This window comes from Bos grunniens, chromosome 6, assembly GCF_055505025.1.
Source record: "Bos grunniens cultivar Pamir isolate PY7600 chromosome 6, Bosgru_T2T1.0, whole genome shotgun sequence".
Classification (NCBI taxonomy): domain Eukaryota; kingdom Metazoa; phylum Chordata; class Mammalia; order Artiodactyla; family Bovidae; genus Bos; species Bos grunniens.
In genome coordinates, this window is record NC_141170.1 from 21,035,147 (window position 1) to 21,052,658 (window position 17,512).

The 17,512-nt window shown below is 42.1% G+C and overlaps 1 protein-coding gene across 4 annotated transcripts in view; it reads left to right on the forward strand.

Annotated features, from left to right (window-relative positions):
- The window catches only part of RASGEF1B (RasGEF domain family member 1B), a 660,269-nt gene that overhangs the window by 239,384 nt on the left and 403,373 nt on the right, over positions 1–17,512 (forward strand). The window lies entirely within an intron of this gene.

A 17,512-nucleotide genomic window follows, 5' to 3' on the forward strand; every position in this document is an offset into this window, starting at 1 on the left:
GGCACAGATATACCCCTGTGAATAGGCATTTGTGAAGTCTGTAGAGTAAGAATGGCTGGAGACAAAGCTGGAGAAGAAGTCCAGAATGCTCTGCAATAATAATAATAGCTACTATTTTTGGAGTGCACATCCTCTTAAATTCTTACAAAGTACTCTCAGATAAGCTGTCTTGTTTCCATATTCAGTTCAGTTCAGTCCAGTCACTCAGTCATATCCGACTATTAGAGACCCCATGGACTGCAACACTCTGGGCTTCCCTGTCCATTACCAATTCCTGAAGCTTGCTCAAGCTCATGTCCATTAGTGATGCCATCCAAACATTTCATCCTCTTGTCCCCTTCTCCTCCTGGCTTCGGTCTCTCCCAGCATCAAGATCTTTTCCATTGAGTCCGTTCTTTGCATCAGGTAGTCAAAGTATTGGAGCTTCAGGTTCAGCATCAGTTCTTCCAGTGACTATTCAGGACTGATTTCCTTTAGGATGGGCTGGTTGGATCTCTTTGCAGTCCAAGAGACTCTCAAGAGTCTTCTCCAACACCACAGTTCAAAAGCATCAATTCTTTGGCGCTCAGCTTTCTTTATAGTCCGACTCTCACATCCATACATGACTATTGGAAAAAACCATAGCTTTGACTAGATGGACCTTTGTTGGCAAAGTAATGTCTCTGCTTTTTAATATGCTATCTAGGTTGGTCACAGCCTTTCTTCCAAGGAGCAAGTGTTTTTAATTTCATGGCTGCAGTCACCATCTGCAGTGATTTTGGAGTCCAAGAAAATAAAGTCTCTCATTGTTTTCCATTGTTTCCCCATCTATTTGCCATGGAGTGATGGGACTAGATGCCATGATCTTAGTTTTTTGAATGTTGAGTTTTAAGCCAGATTTTTTTCACTCTCCTCTTTCACTTTCATCCAGAGGCTCTTTAGTTCCTCTTTGCTTTCTGCCAGGGTGGTGTCATCTGTGTATCTGAGATTATTGATATTTCTCCCGGCAATCTTGATTCCAGGTTGTGCTTCATCCAGCCCAGCATTTCACATGATGTGCTCTGCCTATATGTTAAATAAGCAGGGTGACAATATAAAGCTTTCATGTACTCCTTTTCCAGTTTGGAACTAATTTGTTGTTCCATGTCTGGTTCTAACTGTTGCTTCTTGACCTGCATACAGATTTCTCAGGAAATCTGTTTGCATTTTACAGGTAAGGAATTGAGGCTCAGAATTTAAATGATGAGCCCTAGCCACATAACATGGGCAGAGCCAGAATTTGAACTTGTATCCTTTCCATCAAGCTACCCTGCTTCTAAGAGGGCCACCTTTGGCCTGGTCATGCTTTTTTGTGAGCATCTTTTAGAAGAAAAGTCAAGTTGCTAAGAGATACTCAATCACTATGGCTTTCTTCTCTGTTCTTTTGAAGACAGGTGATGACATGCCAGGGCTTCCCTGGTGGTTCAGTGGTAAAGAGTTCACCTGCCAATGCAGGAGACTCAGGAGACACAGGTTTGATCCTGGGATCAGGAAGATCCCCTGGAGTAGGAAACGGCAGCCCTCTCCAGTATTCTTGCCTGAAACATGTCATGAACAGAGGAGCCTGGCAGGCTACAGTCTATGGGATCACAGAGTCAGACACGACTGTGTGACTGAGCACACGCGTGTGCGTACACACACACACACACGCACATGCATGGTGATATGCCAGGGTGGATGGGAATGGAGAGGAAGACAACAAGGAGGATGAAACTCCAGATATTGGTGGCAGCCAGGAGTTGGCAAAAGATGTGAATTCTCTCCTGTTCGCTTCAAACATGAGTACGAGGAGTCAGGAGCTGAGAATAAGTTTAGTGACCACACCTGTCTCTACATCAAGGAAATACAGTCTTAGGGACAAAGGAGAATGAGAATAATTAATTTGGAGTTTGTGACCGCAACTCGTGTGTGCTGGCCATGTGGAGGGTCTGCTCTGGCCTCCTCAGGGCGTTACTCTGTCCCAGGGAAGTCTGCGGCCCTGTGTTGTGTGGGCAAAGTGAAACTTCCTCCTGTGAGCTCTTTTCTTTCTTCTGCGGTGCTTTCTTTGGCTTTACCTTGTGCCAGACCTGAAAATCTGGAGCTGTCAGCTCTAGTTCAGCCCCCGCGGAGCCCAGTGGCAGGGTTCCAATTCCTTGCGGTGGCGAATGTGACGAAGTGCTGTGTGTGGGGTAATATTTATGGCTTTGTCAGCTGTTGGCACCGTAGCAACGGACTCAAGAATGGCCAAAGGAGCTTTAGTGATGACGAGTGTTTATTTAGAATGATAATCTAGGGAACTGAGCTCTAGCTTCTCAGCAGCAGGCCTGTCCTGGTTGAGAACATTCCCTAAAAGAAATTCTTGGTTCAGCAGTTAGCCCCAGGTCAAGTGTGACCAAAGAAGATGATGTATATTGCAGTGGAGATGCTGTTTATCCCAGAAAGTCCTTCATTTGCCCACGCACTTGTGTGTGGTAGGCATCTTCTTTTCCTCCTGTGTGATCCATCTGAAGATGTGGGTGATTGAAGGGACTTGTGTCTTTTTTCCACTCTGTCCTGGCTCCATGACTCAGGGTCAACTTGATCATGACCTTGACCTTAGTGTTACTATTTCTGAAGAGTGAGACAGAGCTAAATTTATCCAAGTATCAGTAGGGTTAACTGTATACAAAGTGTTCTAAAGTATATGATTTTCATCTCATCCTTGTAAACTTCCACGTGGAGAAGAAAAAGTTTATTACAGTCTTTGAAGATGGAAGTCAATGATTTAATTAAGTTGCAAGAATAATAAGTGGAATCAGGACTATAGAGATAGGTATTTCTGATTCCTAGATCTGTACCTTGGAGTAGATAAGTTATAGCTTGCTGGCCAAATCTGGCCACTGTCTGTTTTTGTACAGCCTGCAAGCCTAGAGAAGTTTTCACATTTTTAAATAGTTGGGGGAAAAATAACAAAAGAAGAATATTTCATGACACATAACATAGGTAATTCAAATTTCAGTGTTTAAAAAATAAACTTATATTTGAACACAGACACATTTATGTATTTAGGCATTGTCTGATTACTGTTAGGTTACCATGACAGACTTAAGTTGTTGTGACAGAGACCTTATGACCCATGCCACCTAAAATATTTTGTAAAGAAAAAGCTTGTCAACCACTGTAATAGATGATCAGTAAATAGAAACCTATGGAACAATCTCTCTGCACTAGTCTGTTAAGGCTACATAAAAAGTTCCACGAAGTAGGTGGCTTCAAACAACATACATTTATTGTCTCCCAGTTCTGGGGGCTAGAAGTCCAAAATTGAGGCATTAGCAGAGCTATGCTTCCTCTGAGACTCTGAGTAGAATCCTTCCTTGCCTCTTCCTAGCTCCTGGTGGTGGCTCACAGTCCTTGGTGTTCCTTTGTTTGCATCTGTGTCCATTTAGTCAATTTCTGCCTCCATCACCATGTGGATGTCCTCACCTCATCATCCTCTGTGACTGTCTGTGTCCAGATTTCCCCTTTTTGAAAGGACACCAGATATATTGGATTGTTGTTGTTTAGTCACTAAGTTGTGTCTGACTGTTAGGACCCCATGGACTGTAGCCAGCCAGGCTCATCTGTCCATGGGGTTTCCCAGGCAGAATACTGGAGTAGATTGCCATTTCCTTCTCAGGGGATCTTCCCGACCCAGGGATTGAACCTGCATCTCCTGCATTGGCAGGCAGAGTCTTTACCACTGAGCCACCTGGGAAGCTGCTATATTGGATTAGGACTCCCTCTAATGACTTCATCTTACCTGGACCATCTGCAAAGACGCTAATTCCAAACAGGATCATTTCCAGGTACCAGGGTCATTTCCATGACATCAACGTCTCTTTTTGGGGGACACAATACAACTCATAGCTCTTTTTCCGATGTAGGGTATCATTCACACATTAGCATCGCTTTTCCTGCTCCCTCCCTTTGTACCTCCTTTCCCGTTTTTTCCCCACCCTCTTGCACCCCTGATTCACTAGACATTCAACAAGCATTTATGCAGTCATTACAGTGTCCTCACCGCTATGTCCGTCACTGTGCTAAAGTACAGTGTACGAAAATGATTGAGTTTTGGCTCCTGGCCTCAGTGAGCTTGCAGTGCATGATCAGCTGTCTGTGATAAGTCCTATCAGAGGGATTTGTGTAAGCTACAGTAGAGATTTGAAAGGATCTTTAGCTTTAAATTCTCAAATATTAAGCAATAATCTTTCAAAATAATCGATGTGGTCTTCTTTAATGTACCACGGCTATTGACTCAAAAATAACAGATGCTGATATCCTTAGAATTGTAGAGTTTCCTTACTGTTCTTTTTAAAGTCAGAAACCTTCAGCCCCTCATCTGCCTTTATTCCTTCAGTCTCTCTTTCCTTCAGCACTGACCATGTCAGGATGGATTCTCTGTTCTGGGAAAAAACAGTGGAGCGACCCTACGGAGGGCCTCTGGTCTGGTTATATTAAGTTGATGGCTTTTGGGGAAACTTAGTCGTGGCTTCGTGGGATGAGGCTGGACGGCACTCGGTGCCTGTTGTCCCTGTATGTGCGTTGTGTTGTGTGTTCTTTGACGCTCTTTGTCGCTCAGCTCTCTCCTCCTGGCACTAATGGGTTACATTCAAGTATAGTCATGAAGTGCGTGAAGTATGTTCTGACAGCTTTTCTCCCCTGGCCCCAGAGCTCAGCAGCTCGCTGGGCTTGTAGGATCCTCCTGGGTCATGGGTGTGAGGGCACAGCAAGGGAGGAGGTTCATCCTTTCTGTGGGGGATTCTGGTGGGACTATTTGTGGACCGCATCCTCGGGTTGGATTGTTATTATCCCTGTGCAGTTTGTCAACCATGGAGTTCCTTCTGCTCCCTGCAGATTCAGAGCTTCCTCACTTCAGTTCAGTTGCTCAGTCCTGTCCGACTCTTTGCGACGCTATGAACCGCAGCACGCCAGGCCTCCCTGTCCATCACCAACTCTTGGAGTCTACCCAAACCCATGTCCATTGAGTCAGTGATGCCATCCAGCCATCTCATCCTCTGTCGTCCCCTTCTCCTCCTGCCCCCAGTCTTTCTCAGCATCAGGGTCTTTTCAAATGAGTCAGCTCTTTGCATCAGGTGGCCAAAGTATTGGTGTTTCAGCTTTAACATCAGGACTGATCTCCTTTAGGATGGACTGGTTGGATCTCCTTGCAGTCCAAGGGACTCTCAAGAGTCTTCTCCAACACGATAGTTCAAAAGCATCAATTCTTCGGCACTCAGCTTTCTTTATAGTCCAACTCTCACATCCATACATGTGATTCAGAGCTTCCTACTGGTTCTCAAATCCAAAGATGCTAACCTGGTGGAAACATCAAAGATCCACTCCCTGTAGAAAGAGGATGAGGGAACTGATGCTAAAAAGTAATGTCTCTTCTCCCAGTGGTGTCCTCTTCCCAGAGGTCACAGTTGCTGCTGACCTTTGTATTCGGACTTTGTGTATATGTGTATAAATATATCAGTCTCTGTTCTACTTAGCCTTTTAAAGGAGCTTCTTTGATGTTTTTTAAAATTAAATTCACTATGAATGCCAAGATTCTTCAGCTTTTATAAATAGTGTGGAGTAAGAAGAAATTAATATTGACTTATTGGTAAAGAACCTCTGGCATTGATATTGTGAGACTACAGTAACCTTCCTTTGTTAATTTTAACTGAATTTCACATTTTACCCTAATGCTCCCAGAGTTCAATTCCTGAGTCACAGTCTATCCCAGAAATAGCTCTGAAGGCCAATGACCCAAATCTTGGCTTGACCACTTACTACTTAAGAAAACTGGAGCAAGTTGCTTACCCTCTCTGTTTTCTCAGTGTCCTGTACTGAGTGAAACAGGTACTTTACAGGGATGTTTGGAAGTTCAAGTGAGACAGTGTGCATCAAAGGGCTTTAGAAATTGGAAGTTTTGTATAAATGTCAGGAGGTATTATCACTATTGTCCTGATGAAAATTAATGCGATGGAAATTCTGGTCAGAGATACATTTTCTTCTTTTTTGTGACCTTAAAAGGCAGAGTTATCATTGCCACTAATTTGTTTGGGGTATTTCTTAGACTATTGGTTCTCAAGGTGTGGTTCCCAGACCAGGAGCAGGAACTTTACCTGAGAATGTGTTAGAGATGCAAATTCTTGGACCCCACCTCAGACCTCCTGAATCAGAATCCCTAAGGGTGGAGCCCAACATCTGTGTCTTAACAAGAACTCCAGGTGATTCTCCTGGCACTAACGTTTGAGATCCACTGGCTTAGAGTTATACCCAACTGCGTGTGTGCAGACTGATTTTCCTGATTTTTTTTTTTTAATCGGAGTATAGTTGTTTTACAATGTTGTGTTGGTTTCTGCTGTACAACAACATGAATCAGCTATATGTATGCATATAGCCCCTACCTCTTGGACCTCCCTCCCACCATCCCTATCGCGCCCCTCTGGGTCATCACAGAGCACTGAGCTGAGCTCCCCGTGCTTTACAGCAGCTTCCCACTTGCTAATTATTTTACACATAGCAGTGTATAAATTTCAGTGCTTGTCTCTCAATTTGTCTCACCCTCGCCTTCCACCTGCCATATCCACAAGTCTGGTCTCTATGTTTGTGTCTCTGTTCTTGCCCTGCAAATAGGTTCAACAGTACCATTTTTCTAGATTCCATATATATCTGCATTAATATATGATATTAGTTTTTCTCTTTCTGACTTACTTCACTGTGTATGACAGACTCTGGGTTCAAACACATCACTGCAAATGACCCAATTTCAATCCTTTTTATGGCTGAGTAATATTCCACTGCATACATGTACCACGTCTCCTTCATCCATTCATTTGTCAGTGGACATTTAGGTTGCTTCCATGTCCTGGCTGTTGTAAATAGAGCTGCAGTGAACACTGGGGTATGTGTATCTCTATGAAAACAGAATTACCATATGACCCAGTAATCCCACTGCTAGGCACATACCCCCCTGCCTTTTTTTAACCTGGCTTTTCTTTCAGACCTGGAAGGGATTCTGAAAGACAAATGTGTGCATCTAAGGTTGAGTTGCCACCCTCCGTTGACTTCCTAGAACATGCCTGCCCGCCAGGTGTGCCACTTTTAGCATTGATATAGATCCTACGAATGCAGGTCCTTAAAGCAACCCGTTGATTAAACAGAAACTTGTTGGGGATGTGCTGGAGGCCCATAGCAGTGCTCTCTACTCAAGTGCCTTAATAGCAGTTGAATGAGATGACTGGTAAACTCCTCTGTGAAATTCAGTATCGCACCTGCTGAGCTTGACTTGTATTCTGGCCACCTTTCACCATCAGGTGTCTTCCTCCCTCTAATAGTCTCTTGTCTTCTTCAAAGGAACCACTACCTCTTGATGAGTTGGGGCCTCTATCTTGAAGTGCTCTGACAGGTCATAGAAATAGCCAGTGGTTTCCCTCATGGTCTAGTGGTTAAGAATCTGCCTGCCAGTGCAGGGGACAGGGGTTTGATCCCTGGTCCAGGATGATCCCACGTGCCTTGGAGCAACTAAGCCCTGCTGCCACAACTACTGAGCCGAAGTGCCGCAACTACTGAAGTCTGTGCTCCCTAGAGCCTGTGCTCTGAAAGAGGAGAAGTCCCCACAATGAGAAGCCCTCGCACCGCAATGAAGAGTGGCTCCTGCACTCCGCAACTAGAGAAAGCCCTGGTGCAGCAACAAAGACCCAGCACAGCCTAAATAAATAAATAAGCTTTAAAAAAGTGAAATAGCCAGGTGCCCCACTGCACACCCTGTACTTTCTTTTTTTTTTTCTAATTTTATTTAATTTTTAAACTTTACATAATTGTATTAGTTTTGCCAAATATCAAAATGAATCCGCCACAGGTATACATGTGTTCCCCATCCTGAACCCTCCTCCCTCCTCCCTCCCCATACCATCCCTCTGGGTCATCCCAGTGCACTAGCCCCAAGCATCCAGTATCGTGCATCGAACCTGGACTGGCAACTGGTTTCTTACATGATATTTTACATGTTTCAATGCCATTCTCCCAAATCTTCCCACCCTCTCCCTCTCCCACAGAGTCCATAAGACTGTTCTATACATCAGTGTCTCTTTTGCTGTCTCGTACACTGGGTTATTGTTACCATCTTTCTAAATTCCATATATATGCATTAGTATACTGTATTTATGTTTTTCCTTCTGGCTTACTTCACTCTGTATAATAGGCTCCAGTTTCATCCACCTCATTAGAACTGATTCAAATGCATTCTTTTTAATGGCTGAGTAATACTCCATTGTGTATATGTACCACAGCTTTCTTATCCATTCATCTGCTGATGGACATCTAGGTTGCTTCCATGTCCTGGCTATTATAAACAGTGCTGCGATGAACATTGGGGTACACGTGTCTCTTTCCCTTCTGGTTTCCTCAGTGTGTATGCCCAGCAGTGGGATTGCTGGATCATAAGGCAGTTCTATTTCCAGTTTTTTAAGGAATCTCCACACTGTTCTCCATAGTGGCTGCACATCAAAGGAAACTATTAGCAAGGTGAAAAGGCAGCCTTCAGAATGGGAGAAAATAATAGCAAATGAAGCAACTGACAAACAACTAATCTCAAAAATATACAAGCAACTCCTACAGCTCAACTCCAGAAAAATAAACGACCCAATCAAAAAATGGGCCAAAGAACTAAATAGACATTTCTCCAAAGAAGACATACAGAGGGCTAACAAACACATGAAAAGATGCTCAACATCACTCATTATCAGAGAAATGCAAATCAAAACCACTATGAGGTACCGTTTCACACCAGTCAGAATGGCTGCGATCCAAAAGTCTACAAATAATAAATGCTGGAGAGGGTGTGGAGAAAAGGGAACCCTCTTACACTGTTGGTGGGAATGCAAACTGTACTTTCCCATCATATCCTTGGATTGCAGCTATGCTATGGCTGTCCTGACAGATAGATGGACGGTAGTTACCTTATACTGAAAACAGAACTCTAAAGGTAATTAAGACAGAAGAGAGAGAGTGGTGGGAAAAACCTTAGGGAAATCATGGTGCTGTCAGATTGATCCATAAGGGCAGAGGTGCATGGTAGGTGTTCAATAAGTACTTATAGAATGAATGAATGAGGGCAGAATTTTGTGTTTGGGAAGTGATCCTGCCTACTTCACTTATGAGCATCTGTCTTATTCCAAAGGAGCAGACATTATGCCTTGATTGAGTGAACTGTTAGATATGTTTAGTTTTAAATGCAGACATAAATAGATTTGATCTTTCCATGGTTCGACTTTCCTCCCATCAGCTTTCCCTTAATTATTCACAAGTGTTCCAAGCCTTCATTAGCTAAATAGGATGCAGATGATGGTCATTAGTCTGGGATATAAATCCTGCTGGCACATTCAATGGCTTTTCACTCGGTTAATTGAAATTTTCAGTATTCATGGACTACAAGAAAACACTAATTTTATCATTTATTTGGGGGTACAATTTTTTTTCTTTTGCTGCTTATGTTCTATAATTATGAAGTTAAAAATAAATATGAATGCCACGCTTTGCCTGGAGAAGATACCACTATTTTAAGTACACACGTATCAATACTAGTCTGCTAAAGCATGGAGACCAAATGGAAAACCATACTTTGTCTAGAAATCTTAGAATTGGCCAACTAAATGTCTAAGAAAGCATCCGAGTAGCATGCACTTTGGGAACCCATTGATTCAAGTGTAAGAGACTTCCAAATTGTTAGTAATATGAGTAGGTCTGGTCTTGACATCTGCCAATGAATAAGATATCATCCAGTTGTCCGTGGAGTGCAAATTGCAGGTATCGAATAGAGATGATAAATGCAGGCGTTATTCCTTTAAGTGGTTCTTAGCTTTTGACTGCATTTGACCATTTGTCAAAGCTAACTGGCCTCTGTTTAGTGATATTGAGAGTGAAACACACGTACACAGACACATGCGTGCAACTGATACTTGAAATAAAATTTCATAACATTACCATCTATCTTAGAGATTCGGTTTCTGAATTCCTTAGTTTTTATAATCCAATACTTCAGCAATGATCTCTGCTTGCCCCCCACTTTGTTCCAATTTAATCGAGTAAGTGTCATCTGTGTGCTGTTTTAAAAATATAAATCTTGGTTATGGACGTTACACGGCAGAAGTTGGCTCAGTAGAGGCAGAGTATATCTATTTCTAAACCTAATTTAGTGGGAATAAAACAACATTGTAATAATTCTCAGAGGCAAACTCTCCCTTAAAAAGGAGAATAGAACATATGGAGTCTCTTTTCAGTACTCAATCACTTTGCAAAACACACCCACCAGTGAGAATAGGGTAGGCAGCTGCCCTTTCCGAAGTCTTTCTGTAGGCTGGACTGGATGAACCCATCCATCACTGCTCCTCTGTCTAGGCTGTCTGACCAAAGCCTTATCAGCCTCAGTTGTTTGCCACTCTTTCTTCTGGGGTTGCTTTGACCTTTTTGTCCCTTGGAATGTTTCTGCAAATGATTCTTAATGTTAATTTAAGGAAGACATGCTTAAGTACCTCAGTCTTCTAAATCAACCATTATATATAGAGAAAAATATACATGGTTTAATACTGTTGTTTCAGTCACTAAGTCCTATCCAGCTCTTTGCAACCCCATGGTGCTGCAGCATGCCAGGTTTCCCTGTCCTTCCCTATCTCCTGGAGTCTGCTCAAACTCATGACCATTGAGTCAGTGATGCCATCCAGCCATCTCACCCTCTGTCACCTCTTTCTCCTCCTGCCCTTAATCTTTCCCAGCATTGGGGTCTTTTCCAATGAGTCAGTTCTTCACATCAGGTGGCCAAAGGACTGGAGCTTTAGCTTCAGCATCAGTCCTTCCAAATGAATATTCAGGGTTGATTTCCTTTAGGATTGACTGGTTTGATCTCCTTTCAGTCCAAGGAACTCTCAAGAATCTTCTCCAACACCACAGTTCGAAAGCATCAAATTTCTGGCACTCAGCCTTCATTTTGGTCAGACTCTCACATCTGCACATGACGACTGTATAATATATAAATACATATATTTAATATGTATGTCAATATTTAATTTATATCTGTCTCAAAGTTGAATATAGAGACATTTTATGCTCTTGGGAATTTAAGCTTCAGTTATGCTTTTGGGAATTCCCTAAAAAATTCTCCTTTCTGCCTCTGTAGTTAATCAAAAGATGAATGTATTATTCAGCCAGATGTCCTGCCCTCAGAGGATGGAGAAAAGAAGTAGTCAGTCTACTCACTGATTTCCAAAAATGTGCCTGCTAAGATCCAGATCTTTTCCTCCAAATTAACCAGGGTTCTCATGACCTAATGGGAAATGAATAGGGGTTTCCTCATTTCAAAATGAAGAATTCAAGACCTCTAGTCCAACAATCTGTCTTAAGCTTACAAGGTTAAAGTTTGTCTCTTATTAAGAAGAGACAAGAATCAAATGCCTAGATTCCTGAGCAAGTGACCCATTTGTTACTTCTCCAGCAACTCTATTATAAAAGACCAGCAAATGTATAAACTCTAATGAAGGGTCACATGAGCCTCCCAGGTGGTGCTAGTGGTAAAGCATCTGCCTGCTGCTGCAGGAGACGCAAGAAATGCGGGTTTGATCCCTGGGTTAGGGAGATCCTCTGGAGCAGGAAAAGGCACCCCACTCTGGTATTCTTGTCTGGAAAATTTCATGGGCAGAGGAGCCTAGTGGGCTACAGTCCATGCTACTGCAAAGAGTCAGACATGACTGAGCGACTGAACACAAGGGGTCACATTCAACTACAGCACATCTGTCGTAGCTAGTATCATCCCTTGGCAAAACTGGGTCAAATTAAAGTGTACTGTAGTGAACAGAGCCAGGCTCCACACAGATCTCCATGCACACTGCCCTCAGCTGTCTGCCCTCTCAGGAAATTGCCCTTGGCTGAAAAGAGGCATCATCCCTAGGGTTTACCCCCTTCCCAGAGGAGCCCTTTCCCTTGCCCCAGCTTAGGACAAGTCTAGCCCAGTTTCAGAGCTCCCCACTTGGTTGACTGAGACCTTGGTTGAGTTTGTGCTCCAGCCCATCAGCCCATCGCATCTCCCTCTGCTCAGTCCTACACCTTTGCTTTCCCTTCTCCAAGTGGAAATCCGAAGCTCTCCCTAACGAACCTCCTGCAGGCTGATCTCCTCCTCGTAGGCTGCTTTTGAGGGAGCCTAACCTGCGACCTGTGTGATCTTTTCCATCAGCATTGAATATCTGAGATCTTCATGCTATAAGTTATCATTTCTCTCAAAATCTGCTTTGAAATTAATAAAAGACAAGAAGCATCTGCTTGTAGGAAAGAGAATAAATACATTCATCCTCTGCAAGATGTAACAGACCAAGATTATAGGACTCAAAATTTCCAGTTTCCCCCTTTCTGGTGACTCTTACCCCCTAGCATCACTTGAGGGTCTGTCTATTATGATTCAAAGCCTTCTGCTGAAACCAGAGCCCCTATAAATGAAATTTCAGATATCACTATGTAAGTGAACAGCAGTGGGACCTCACCTTTCTAGATTGATTTTAGGAAATTGTTGCAACTATCCATGTATAATACTGTTTGCCCCATGCTGTTCATTCTGCCGACAGTCTTAGAAGTCAGTGCTCTAAAAAGCCACGGTGTATATGAACCACAACTTCCTTATCCATTCATCTGCCAGTGGACATTTAGGTTGCTTCAATGTCCTAGCTATTGTAAATAGTGCTGCAGTGAACATATACCCAATGGAATATTACTCAGATATAAAAAGGAATGCATTTGAATCAATTCTAATGAGGTGGATGAACCTAGAACCTATTATACAGAGTGAAGTAAGTCAGAAAGAGAAAGACAGATGTATATTAACACATATATATGGAATCTAGACAGATAGTGCCAATGATCTTATGTGCAGGGAAGCAAAGGAAACACCAATGTAAAGAACAGACTTTTGGACACGGTGGGAGAAGGAAAGGGTGAGATGATTTGAGAGAATGGCATTGAAATATATACATTACCATATGTAAAAGAGATAGGCAGTGGGAGTTTGATGTATGATGCAGGGAACCCAAAGCTGGTGCTCTGAGACAACCTGGAGGGATCGGGTAGGGAGGGGAGTGAGGGGGGGTTCAGGAGGGAGGGGACATATGTATGCCTGTGACTGATTCATGTTGATGTATGGCGGAGGCCATCACAGTACTGTAGAGTAATTATCCTCCAATGAAAATAAATAAATTAAAAAAAAAAAGCCATTGTGCTTCCTTGGAACAAACGCAGCATCAGGCTAACTTTGATGGAGGGGACTCATTAGCAATTTCCTCTTTAGTAGAAAAATATTGATGCAACAATCAAGAAGGTCACAGCATGGGTAAGTCACCATGTTTTGAGGCTTTCATTTTCAGTAATTAAGGTGAACATGTTATTGGAAGGTTTAGAAAGCCCACCCAAAGTCATTCACAATAGCTGCCATCAGGAAACTGGAATCCCAGCAAAAGTCTTTCAACCGAATGAAATGAGACCGACCAAGCGTATAAGCACAGTCTCCTTAAAAATGGCCAAATTAAGGATATGGACTCTCATTGACCCTTGCCATATCACTTCCACACTCGTTCCGTGTCCTGAGATTTCACTGTATATTCATGCTTTGTTTCAAGTGGTTCTTTGCTACAAGTGAAACATTTAGAGCTATATATATATTTTTTTCTTTTTAGTGAAGCCAATTTCACCCATCTCTGATTCTCATTTCTCCTCCAAACATGTTTATCAGGTTACCTGAGACTGTTTTTGAAAGTTGAATGATATTGTTTAATTTTGAAGATCATTTCCCTTGGGGGCAGAGCACTAATGTCTGTATTCTTAGACATGTCCCTTAATTTACTCTCTCCAGTGGTATATGTTAAGCTTAGTTAAAAATGCAATTAGAGTCGCTCAAGTTGCCCCCATTGGCAACTGCACAGAGTCTTCAGTAGCTGGGATTTGTGCCCCCACCCCCTAAATTTTTACTTCCATTTAGGACAGAAATTTGTTGTTTAGTCGCTCAGCCACGTCCAACTCTTTTGCAACCCCATGGACTGTAGCTCACCAGGCTCCTCTGTCCATGGGATTTTCCAGGCAAGAATACTAGACTGGCTTGCCATTTCCTTCTCCAGGGGATCTTTCCAATCCAGGGCTTGAACCCTTATCTCCTACATGGAAGGCAGATTCTTTACCACTGAGCCACCAGGGAAGCCCTAGGACAGAAAATGAGACTTGAAATCAGGAACAGAAAGAGAAATCCCCATGATTAGACTTTTCCATTTCCTGGAAAAAATTTAGTTGCACTCATCAAGGAATTATGATCATTTCTATAAACTAGCTCAGTTAGAGTTTATACCTTTGTTCTCAACTAGGGGTAATTTTGCCTGCCCCCTGGTGCTTGGCAATGCCTGGGCACATTTTTGGTTGTTATGGGTGATCCAGGGAGGAGGGTGTGCTGCTGGCATCTGGTGGGTAGAGACCAGGGATGCTGGCAGCCTTTCTTCAGTGCTCTGTACAGCACATACATCCCATAATAACGGATTATCCAGTCCAAAGTGTTCATAGGCCCAACACTGAAAAACTGATTTAACCAAACCATGTGGATGAGAAAATGGATATATGCTAAGCAGAGAGAAAAATGTTATTTTACTACAGTTCAGAGGCTTTTGTGTCTGTCCTTTGGCTTCACTTTGTAGCTCTATGACACATGAGTAAATCTGCTTCCAAAATAATGTTTTGGGATAAGACTGCAGTCTTTTTTTGGCATTTTTTCATCTGGTGCATATTTAGTGGATACCTTTTCTGTGCCAGGCGCTGGGCCAGGTAATGAGGCTACAGCGAAGACCAAGTCTTGTTGGGTCTTCGCTCCCTGGAGCATAAATCTGAGAGTGAACATCAAGATCTCTCTCGTGGTATAGTGCTCAGTGTACAGGTGTGTAAAGACGAGGAAGAGTCATGAAGAAGGCATTTGATGGGAAGATTGAAGAGGGTGCTTCACTATTATGCATGCCCCCTGTCTGCTACTTTGGCTGTGCTTTTTTCTCCTTACTGGTCCAATCTTGATTTTGGCTTTTTCTCATTTTTTTTTTTCTGCCACCAAAATCTTTCCTCCCTTCCATTTTCCCCTTTCAGTTCAAACTTTCTGAATAACATGTATTGCTTCCTTCCCAAACAAAATTAAAACACACATAAAAACTACCAGCAATCCACATGTAAAGGTCACGCCCACCTAATACATGCTGTCTCAGATTCTTAACTTTTTCTAATTTTTGTCCTAAAACATATCAAAACCCTAAGTGAATTGATAAATATTTTTATGTTATGTGGAGAAAGAGTGAGATAAAGTTTACACACATTAGATCTTTGAGCCATACCAAAGTTTTTATATACATTTCTTTGTTTTTTAATTCTATTCAACCAAAATAAAACTATCAGTGTGCATATATATACATGTATACACACATATATATACCCATACACAAAATACACATACATACATCTATGCACACATATACATAATGCATATGTATGCATACTGTTGTTCACTCGCTAAGTCATGTCTGACTCTTTGTGACCCCATAGACTCCAGCACACCAGGCTTCCCTGTCCTCCTCCATCTCCCGGAGTTTGCTCAAACTCATGTCTACTGAGTCCTGATGTCACCCAACCATCTCATCCTCTGTTGTCCCTTACCCCTCCTGCCCTCAATCTTTCCCAGAATCAGGGTCTTTTCCAATGATTTGGCTCTTTGCATCAGGTGGCCAAAGTATTGAAGCTTCAACTTCAGCATCAGTCCTTCCAGTGAATATTCAGGGTCGATTTCCTTTAGGATTGACTGGTTTAATCTCCTTACAGTCCAAGGGTCTCTGAAGAGTCTTTCAGCACCACAGTTTGAAAGCATCAATTCTTTGATGTTCAGCTTTCTTTATGGTCCAATTCTCACATCTCTACATCACTACTGGAAACATCATAGCTTTGACTATTTGGATCTTTGTCAGAAAAGTGATATATGTCTGCTGTTTAATACACTGTCTAGGTTTTTCATAGCTTTCCTTCCAAGGAGCAAGCATCTTTTAATTTCATGGCTGCAGTCACTGTGTGCAGTGATTTTGGAGCCTAAGAAAATAAAATCTGCCACTGTTTCCACTCTTTCCCCATCTATTAGTCATGAAGTGATGGACCTGATGCCATGATCTTCATTTTTTGAATGTTGAGTTTTAGGCCAGTCTTTTCACTCTCATATATGTGCACATATACATAATACATATTTATGCATATATTACATATATATATATATATATAAGAATATTTATTGCAAAGCAACAACAAAAGAATAAAGTCCTGGAAACCATCAAATCTCTGTCAGTAAAGGAAAGCATACATAAAGTATGATAAATCCATATTATGAGTGTTATGCAGCCATTAAGAGGAACGAGTGACTCTACCTGAACTGACTGGAAAGATGTTGATAATGTAGTCCTAGCAGGATGGTATGATCTCAAGAAAGAAAGAAACTTCTCTGTGTGCATGTGTAATATAGTGTGTATAATTAGTATGTAATACATACATATTTGCATAAAAATAGAGAAAGTGTGGAAGGATGAACAGAGATTTTTACTATTGGTTGCCTCCGAAGGATAGGTTAGAAAGGGGATTGACTCATTAAGAATGTATATTACCGTGCCATGCTCAGTTGCGTTAGACTCTTTTGTGACCCTGTGGACTGTAGCCCGCCAGGCTCCTCTGACCGTGGGATTTTCCAGGCAAGAATGCTGGAGTGGGTTGCCATTTCCTACTCCAAGGGATCTTCCCCACCGAGGGATGGAACCCGCATCTCTTGTATCTCCTACATGGCAGGTAGATTTACCTGCTGAGCCATTTTAGTTTTGTAATTAATTAAAAAGTAGAAAATTTTATTGAAAAAATTATTACCATTATGTCCATTAAATTCTTCATAGGATAGTCCAGAAGGAACAAACTTGCAGATAAATCCCATCTGGCCTTGGATACCAAAATGCTTTTTTAGTGGCTCACAAGACCAAGAAAATATCCACATAACTATATAAAAAGCCAATCATGCGAAGAACAAGTGAGCTAAAGAGAGGGGATGAGATGGCAAGTCTGATACTACTGTTCAGGCTCACACTACTTGTGGATGGAGAGAAGCTCCACCCATCACTTAGATTCTTCAAGGTGTCATTTGAAAGATATTGGCATTTGATGATTTGTATGTCTCTTCAAAAAAGAGTCACGTGTGTGGTTGAGAAGGTGGGTACTAGAGTCAGACTGATTGGCTTTCATTCCTGATCTATTTCTAAGGCATGACAATTAATCTAATGGTGCTGTAGTCCTTTATTTGTGAAATTAAGTAAATAAGAGTCTTTATCCTTACTAGATCATCGTTGGCCCACAATGAATATTCTGACTTGGAGGGGGTGGAAAGTGGGATTGGTGAAAGACAGGCACTTTTTATAATCCAGAGAAATCAGGA